Genomic DNA, 9,678 nt, shown 5'->3' with positions numbered 1-9,678 from the left:
CACCAATATGAACCTAATTCATTAATAGGCTAAATGATCAATGCAAAATAAATCTGTATTGATTTATACTAAGTTTCACGTGTATTGGTTCAGGTGATACGCCTTTCGATTCAAACCTTTGTTTTCAAAAACTACTAAAGAAACTGTTTGAAAACTTCCAGAATCAATGTTTGGATTTTATTAGCAAATTTAAATTGCAATATTTGAACACAAATTACATGAACATACACAAGAAATACAAACTTGTTAACCATCAATTAACTATAAGGGGGTAAGCCTTAGTTCACTACATTTCTTACAGTTTATTTAACATCAACAATAGAAAACATACAGGAGAATATATCAAAGCAAGTTCGAGAAATTCACACAGATTAATGTTATGCTAACTCTGCTGCAGATTGGCTGATGACGTGAACCCCATTCCCAGACAAACACACAAGTTTTTTTCCCCAGCCAGTAGCAACCACTGTAAGAAGTGTAAAAAGACGTCAAAGTTGTGTAAGTGGGGAACACACCATTAATTTTGCAACTGAAAGTTTGACCTGCATCAGAGTTAGCATAACAAAAAAATGTTTGAACTTGCTAACCTGCAAAACTCGAGTAGGAAGCTGCTTAGAGGTCTTAAAGCAGCCCTCAGGAGCTTTCTTTTTTTGTTGTTGTTGAGTTTGGCTGTGCTTGTGGACAAAAGCGGTAGTGTTTTACTGAAGGACAGCTCCATAAAAAAAAAATATATATATATATATATATATTTATTTTTGTTATTCCCTGACATAGTTTTTTTCAGTTATATTTAATTTCTTTATTTAAACATTGTTGAATGGTCTTAAGACAAATGTTTATCCAGCCATCCATCCATTATCTTCCGCTTGTTCCGGGGTCGGGTCGCGGGGGCAGCAGCTTTAACAGGGAAGCCCAGACTTCCCTCTCCCCAGCCACTTCAACCAGCTCCTCCGGCGGGATCCCAAGGCGTTCCCAGGCCAGCCGAGAGACATAGTCTCTCCAGCGTGTCCTGGGTCGTCCCCGGGGCCTCCCGCCGGTGGGACATTTATTTTGTATGATAATATTATTTAAGGTATGTTCAAATAATGCAATTTAAATTTGCTCTTAAAATCCGGACATTTTTTCTAGAAGTTTCCAAAAATGTTTCTTTATTAGTTTTAGAAAACAAAGGTTTGAATTGAACAGTGTAGGCTGAACCAATACACATAAAAGTTAGTATAAATCAATAGATTTATTTTGCATTGATCATTATGAATGTCCCGTCCCCAGCAAAAATTGTACATACGGGTTATGCTGTTTTATCGTCCCTACCAACGTCAAGACCAAACCTACGCCCTTGGTTTAATTTATATATTTTCTACAAAAAAATTACATATTATTTTACAGATTGTTACAATTGCATAACACTGCCTGAAAGCAGTATATTCAAGGGTGACTCACAAGTTCATACCTCCTTATATTTTTGATTTTATTTTTGACATTGCATGAAAGCAGGATGCTGTCTTTTCTCATGCCTGCTTATCCTGAGCGGTTGTCTGTTTTTGTCCTTGACATGACAAAAAAATTAATCTCTTAAGCTTTTCCCAAATAGGTCAAATGGTGCTGGACGATTGGATAAACATGGAGTGAGGAGGGGTTGCTTACATCTCATTTGAATTAAAAAACAAAAACACAATTTATAGTGTTGGCTTTTTATTTAGGCAACATACGTCTGGACAGTTATGACTAAGTGAGAAGTTTTTTTTAATGTATTTATTTTTTTTACATGTGCCATAAATAGTACATTCCTTTTTCTGACTTCAATGCAGTTAAGTCTGGGGACAGCACAGGACAAGACATAAATCAATCGTGGGTAAGAAATATTTGGGCACATAAAGTGGTGGAATAGCAGGTTTAGGGGGTTGGAAGAAAGATGGTAAGTAGAGGGCACAGACAGGATTAAAGAACACCATCTGTCCACTATAGGGAGTCCTCAACAAAACATCCCTGGAAAACTCATTTTGCTTTGTCGGACACATACAGTGGTATGAAAAAGTATCTAAACCTTTTGGAATTTCTCACATTTCTGCATAAAATCACCATCAAATGTGATCTGATCTTTGTCAAAATCACACAGATGAAAAAACAGTGTCTGCTTGAACCAAAACCACCCAAATATTTATAGGTTTTCATATTTTAATGAGGATTGTATGCAAACAATGACAGAAAGGGGAAAATACGTAAATAAATCATCACATTAAATATTTTGTGGCCCCTCCTTTGGCAGCAATAACTTCAACCAGACGCTTCCTGTAGCTGCAGATCAGTCTGGCACATCGGTCAGGACTAATCTTGGCCCATTCTTCTCTACAAAACTGCTGTAGTTCAGTCAGATTCCTGGGATGTCAGGCATGAATCGTTGTCTTCAGGTCATGACACAGCATCTCAATGGGGCTCAAGTCTGGACTTTGACTTGGCCACTCCAGAATGTGTATTTTCTTCTGAAACCATTCTGAAGTTGCTTTACGTTTGTTTTTTGCATCACTGTCTTGTTGCAGCATCCATCCTCTTTTTAGCTTCAATTGTCTGACAGACGGTCTCAGGTTTTACTGCAAAACATCTTGATAAACTTTTCAATTCATTCTTCCATTAATAAATGCAAGTTTTCCAGGCCCTGAGGCATCAAAACAGCCCCAAATCATGATGCTCCCTCCACCATTCTTCACAATGTGGATGAAGTGTTGATGTTGGTGAGTTATTCCATTTTTCGTCCAAACATGACATTGTATGTTATTCCCAAACAATTTAACTTTGTTTTCATCAGTTCACAAAATATTTTGCCAAAATGTCTGGGGAGCGTTCAATTGCCTTTTTGCGAACATTAAACAAGCAACAATGTTTTTTTTTAGTCATCAGTGGCTCCCTCCGTAGACTCCTCCCATGAACACCATTCTTGGCCATAGTTTTACATAGAGCTGATGTGTGTATAGAGCAGTGGTCTCAAACCGGTCCTCAAAGGGCCGCAGGGGGTACTGGATTTCATTCCAACCAAACGAGACAAATACCTTTTCACCAATCTGGTTTCTTACAAGTGTAATCAGTTGATTGCAATCAGGTGCTGCTTATGTTAGTAGAAACCTCATTGGTTGAACTGTTTGTGCTGGATCTGTTGGAACAAAAACCAGGACCCACTGCGGCCCTTTGTGGAGTTGGTTTGAGACCGCTGGTATAGAGATATTAGACTGTGCCAGTAATTTATGTAAGTCTTTGGCAGACACTCTAGGGTTCTTTTTTACCTCTCTGAGTATTCTGCGCTGAACTCTTGGGGTCATCTTTGGTGAACAGCCACTTCTTGGGAGAGAAGCAACAGTGCCAAACTCTATTTGTAGACAACTTCTCTGACTGTCGATTGATGAACATCCAGACTTTTAGAGATTGTTTTGGATGCTTTCCCAGCAATCCTTGATCTTCAGACAGCTCTTTTGATCGAGCCATGGTGCACATTAGACAATGCTTCTTATCAAGAAATTTCTTACCAGGTGTGTGTTTTATAGTGGGCAGGGCAGCTTTAAACCACTCATCAGTGATTGGGCACACACACTGATTTGAATTGTGTGGTAAAAATTGGTTTCAGTTTCTTTTTAAGTCTCCTTGGGCAGAAGGTTTACTTACTTATTTTTACCCCTTCTGTCATTGTTTGCATGCTATCCTCATTAAAATATGAAAACTAGGGCTGTCAAACAATTAAAATTTTTAATCGAGTTAATTGCAGCTTAAAAATTAATTAATCGAAGTTAATCGCAATTAATCGCAATTGAAACCATCTATAAAATATGCCATATTTTTCTGTAAATTATTGTTGGAATGGAAAGATAAGACACAAGATGGATATATACATTCAACATACGGTACATAAGGACTGTATTTGTTTATTATAACAATAAATCAACAAGATGGCATTAACATTATTAACATTCTGTTAAAGCGATCCATGGATAGAAAGACTTGTAGTTCTTAAAAGATAAATGTTAGCACAAGTTATAGAAATTTTATATTAAAACCCCTCTTAATGTTTTCATTTGAATAAAATTTGTAAAATTTTCAATCGAAAAATAAACTAGTAGCCCGCCATTGTTGATGTCAATAATTACTTACACAATGCTCATGGGTGCTGAAGCCTATAAAATCAGTCGCATCCAAGCGCCAGCAGAGGGCGGCAAAACTCCATAAAACACAATTAAAAAGTGGGCATTTCACTGTACTGTCATTTAAATCTGTCTGAGCGTTAATTGCGTCAAATATTTTAACGTGATTAAATTTTAAAAAATTAATTACTGCCCGTTAACGCGATAATTTTGACAGCCCTAATGAAAACCTATAAATGTTTGGGTGGTTTTAGTCAAAGCAGACACTGTTTTTCATCTGTGTGATTTTGACAAAAATCAGATCACATTTGATGGTGATTTTATTCAGAAATGTGAGAAATTCCAAAAGGTGCAGATACTTTTTCATACTAGTGTGTGTGCTGCATGAATGAGCTACAATATGCCTGCCAGGCAGAACAACCCTGCGGGCTGGATTGGACCTCCTGTATTCCACACATGTCTTTTTTGGGGGGAGGGGGGCCATAACGGTATTATGCATAAAAAATTTAAAAAAAAATCACATTCCACAAGTGTGCAAGGGAGGGTGAACTATACGCCTAAATGTGGCCTGCCAAAGAATGGTAACCAGCCCGTGGATACAATGCTGCCTCTCAGAGGTCAGTCATGGTAGCTCTGCCACACTTGTGCTAAGTAGGGTAATAACTTCTCGTTCCACCTAACATCTTCCAGTGTTGTTTTGAGCAGCCCTTTTAATTGCTGCCTAGGTCTTTTAGACGATAATACTTATTAGTCTTAGTCATATTTTAGTCACCTCAAAATGTGTCTAGTTTTTGTTGTATAAATCAATAAAGTTTTTCAACTATTTCGAATGAACATTGACAGACGAGCACATCTTGTAGCCTCTACTCGGTGATAATACACATTTAGCAGAAAAACAGTACATTATTTTCAATTAATTATAACCACCTATACGCCATGAACTGTATGTAAAAAAAAAAGTTGCCTGAGAGTTTAAGAGGACGGTCGCCGTTGGCATTAGTCTAATGCGAAAGCTATGCTCACGCTACGAGTTACATTTGGTGTGTGATGATCACTCAGCACAGACTTTTAAAGGCCAAAATAACATTGTATATGGCGGAAAACACTCAGGTGACTTGAAGTTCCGCTCTGAGACCCTCAATTTGGCCAATTTTCAAAATTGTCCGAAATGCATGTGTGATACATCTTTGGAGAGCTTAAAATCTCCATTTTCTGGGGGAACAAAAATTTGGAACAGGAAGGAATTTAAAAAAAAAAAATTTTTTTTTTAAACAGCAAAACCCTAATTGAAGGCGAGAGCACGCGAGAACAGAATTAAAGACGCCACAATTTTAACGAGATATTATCGCTTACTTACCTTGTTTCGATCCAAAAACTCCATGTAGCATGTATCACCGAGTGTCAAGACACAGCTGTGAATGGCCACAGCCGGATTTTATTAGGATTTTATGGATGAAACATGGTCTTATAACAAGGGCCGCGATGCAGAAATCGCAGACAACAAGGAGTGGTTGAGATTTTCTTTTTCATATAGCTCAGCTTTAAACATTATTTTTCAATTTTTTTTTTGTTTGGATCAGTTATTTATCATCTAACATATCGGCAAAAATGCGACAGTAACAAAAAAAATACAATTAAGCGATAGTTATGAGGTACTTTTTTACAGATGCCAAATTTTTCATTGTGACGTAATTCGTTTAAAAGTTTAGAATATGCGAGTGAATAATTTTTTTAAGTCGTTTTTTTTTTTTTTTTTTAACTAAAATTTATACATCCATTAATGATTCAAAGCTAAAAATGACAAACATTTTGAAGAATAAATATAATTACTTACCTTCTTTTCATGGCTAGGTTGAAACAAAAGCGGTTGCGCGACGTCTGTAGACGGGGGTTTTCAGGGTAAAATGGACTAATGAAAAATAGTTCGGAGGCTTAGTGCGCCATGAATCTGCTATGGCAGCATATAGACATATTGTTCGATCAAACACAACAGTTCTTTTGGCTTAAAATACAGCATTTTCTTTTCAAGCGGGGTGCAAGAGCAGAAACTGCTTTTTCGGTCTTGTCTGTGTTTTCCGCCATATCCTTTCTAGCCAAGATAAAACAAATCTTACAGACACTGCTACGATGCAGGCTAACTACACATAAAATGTCACACATTGTGAACACGTGACAGAAACTCTCGCGCATTTTTGTTTCGTCATGTTGTAGTCTCAAAAAACACGTTTTTAGCTCGTTATCATTTCGTCATCGTCGAGAAAAAAAGTGTGGTTGACAATTTTTTTCGTTATCGTCATCGTTGACAAAAAACAACACTGCTGTCTTGTGTTGAAATGATGTGGTTTGCTACTTCTCATGATGGCCCTTGGACATTTGAACAATTTGAACATTGGGTGTGTTGGAGTAATACAAACAGTCAAACAGTAAATACGAGAAACTACTATTCCCTGATTGATTATATTAAGTGCGTTAGACTAATGCAAACAGTTTGATGGTGCCTACGAAAAAATGTACGATCTCCTTCAAGTTTTGATCGGTTATTAACCATTCGCTCCCCCCTAGTGTTTGGCTGACAACTGTTCGACAAGGTGGATGATTAGGTAGTGTATGTAGCAGAACCCACATTTTAAATGTAAAAATTGCCAACGATCAAGTTAATTTTGAATCATAATCATTCAAATTTGACTAATGACTTCATTAACTTACCGTGTGAATCTTTGCCCATTACGTGTTTTCGCCCTGTGTTGCTCCACACAGCTCATTAACTAGTAAAACTGCTTATCCAGTCTGAGCCACTTTACTGGTTCCATCACAAGACCTCCAGTCAGCAGACCGTCCACCATGATGTCCTCATGTCTCCCATTACAACTCAAGGATAATTTGGTTAAAGTAGACGTTCCTATCTTCTGACTGTCACTCGTCTTCTGGATGCTAATTGTGTCAAATTTGGAAATGTCATGTCAAGGACTCCGAATGAAATGTTTATTTATTTATTTTTTTATGTGATCATGTTTATGATAATGTCAAGTAATTATTTTCACAATCACAAATTGTGGCATTGATAGATGAAACATTCGCTCAGTGTTATATTTTTTAATTGGTGGTTTTATATGGCACTATTTTAGGCAAATAGTGACCTTTGAAGTTGGCACAATAAAAGGGAATTTTTGGGAGTGTTTACGCCAGGAATAAAATGTCAAATATGAGATGCAATTATTCCCAAGGGATATTTTCAACCTCTAACACGGCTTCAAACAATGATAATTACATCTCTTAAGCGCAATCAGGAGTGACTTTTTAACTCCTGGGTTAGTGTAAAAAAGATGAGAGGGCCATGTGGCATGAAACTTCGACTAGCATCCAGAACTGTAGCTAAACCAGACTGTCTACATTTTAGAAAATTGAGTGTTAGAAAATCTGGGAAAAAATCCCATCAAGCACCTTTCCTTTGTCTTGACAATTCCAACATTCAGTTGTCAAGTTTCACAGTTTATTATGTTGAAGCACACAATGACCAAAGAACTTTCCACAGCAGCTCAAACAGCTGTTTTGCCACAGTATACAGAACATACTGTAAAAAGGTTGTCCACCCGATTGCCTGCCTGAGCGGTCCACTGTCCAACAAAGCCAAGGCAGCCCTGCCTTGCAAACACTCAAGATGCTAATTGGAGCAATCCAACCCTGTGGTTTTGCGAGTGTGAATTGGAATGACTAATGAGGACCTCAGTGCTCACAAAAAATATGCTGATTAGGGTCAGATGACCCTTCTCTGGTTACAAAAGTGATTTGTATCAACTGATCCACCCTTGGTAGTTCTAGTGTCAAAGGAGATGAGACAGTTGTAATCAAAGGCGGAGTTTGACTTTTGGGGCAGCCCCCGGATAAGCTCTAGCATCCCCGCGACCCTCGTGAAAATAAGCAGCGTGGAAGATGAACAAACGAATGAATCAACTCTCCCATTAAATTATAATTACAGTTAATTTTACAGATTGTCAAAAGTGACATTTGATATCAGTTGATATCCAAACAAACCTTAGAAAGCATATAAATGGAAACAATAGTGCTCTACTTTAGAGAAATAACACCTCACACCTGATATTGTGGACATAAATTAAATACAAGTGAAAAATTATGTACAATTACAGTGCTGGCCAAAAGTATTGGCACCCCTGCAATTCTGTCAGAAAATGCTCACTTTCTCCCAGAAAATTATTGCAATTAGTAGTACAGATACACAAAAATGTACTTAAGTAGAGTAAAGAAGCACTTTAACTTCGTTACATTCCACCACTGTGAATTATTCATGAACGGATGAATTATTAATCGTCACTTTCTGAAGTTGACATAGATCAAGCGCCAAATTTGACACATGCAAAATGGCGAACGCGCTGACGTGTCTCAGCAACCGCGCAACACTCCACATGGTGGGGTCTACATATATTTAGAATGTCTCTGACTAATACACCTCGCATGTTTAATGTGTAGTCATTGAATACTTGCTCTTATCCACTTGAAATGTTTGTTAGATAACTCTCACTCCGTATGTTGGTAAATTTGTCCGTTAATGACACAGTGGAGGAGTAGGGAAAGGAGAATGATAAGGGAGGGGTGTGTGCTTCAACGACAACAAATTGGAAACAATTTGGAAGTTGCTGCTGATTAAGAGCTAAGTTGCTGGACTGGAAGGAAGCATCATGTCGCTGCTTCTCTTGCTACTCTGTTATCTTCCCCTGGCCAGTAAGTAAAAAAAAAACGTAATTGTAAATATTTGCTTTTGTACACTTAGTTATTCTTTGAATATGATGACAGAGTGATGTATATGTATTAAAAGATGTGTTCATCTCAATTTTTAGACCGAATACTTGGATTTTCCCTGTAAGGTCCTTAATTTATTCTGATTTATTTTTGTCACCTAAATTTGAAAAAATGCATTTTTCCCCTAATCTGCTAAGTATTGCTTCTAAAACTACTTTTTTTCAACCTTATTGGATGACAAAACTGTGTCTGTACTTGTACCTCTACCAATATGTATCAGTTTCGTTAACCTTGCTGTTACGTTGCATTAAACTAAATCGAAAGCAACTCAGAAATATTTGAATACTTTGTTTAAATGCGTTATTTATTTATTTATTTATTTCATTTAATAATTTTGTCCTTAATTTACTTGATTTCATTGGAAAAGAATGTGGCCAAAGTGTTACAGTCTGATGAAACTGTTTTTTTTGTTTTTGGTTTTTTTACTTTAATGTATTGGGTTTCTACTTATCGATTAATCTGTCAGATAATAACACCATGTTACAGAAAAAAAGTAAAAAAAAATTTTCCTGGCTTCTAATCGTTTTATTTGTGTTATTTGGGTCCAAACTACATAAAAAAGTGCCACTGAAAAGGTCAAAGTTTGGTTTTGCTAAAATTAGAGGCTATATTCCAAATTTCCGATTTTACGTTGTAGTTATGCAGAAATTATTCATGTTACGTAAATGCCATTTCTTCGTGTTTCAGGTCAAACCAGGTCTATAAAATAAGGAGGAAAATGTGCAAATTAAGCATTAGA

At 36.9% G+C, this 9,678-nt stretch overlaps 1 protein-coding gene across 1 annotated transcript in view; it reads left to right on the top strand.

Moving 5' to 3' along the window:
* ppt2b (palmitoyl-protein thioesterase 2b) overlaps positions 1-9,678 on the top strand; it is a 230,658-nt gene that overhangs the window by 38,013 nt on the left and 182,967 nt on the right. The gene's annotated exons all lie outside the window — the stretch shown is intronic.

This window comes from Corythoichthys intestinalis, chromosome 22 (assembly GCF_030265065.1).
Source record: "Corythoichthys intestinalis isolate RoL2023-P3 chromosome 22, ASM3026506v1, whole genome shotgun sequence".
Lineage (NCBI taxonomy): Eukaryota > Metazoa > Chordata > Actinopteri > Syngnathiformes > Syngnathidae > Corythoichthys > Corythoichthys intestinalis.
The sequence above is the reverse complement of the archived record's forward strand: the minus strand, read 5'-3'. Positions and strand labels throughout refer to the sequence as shown.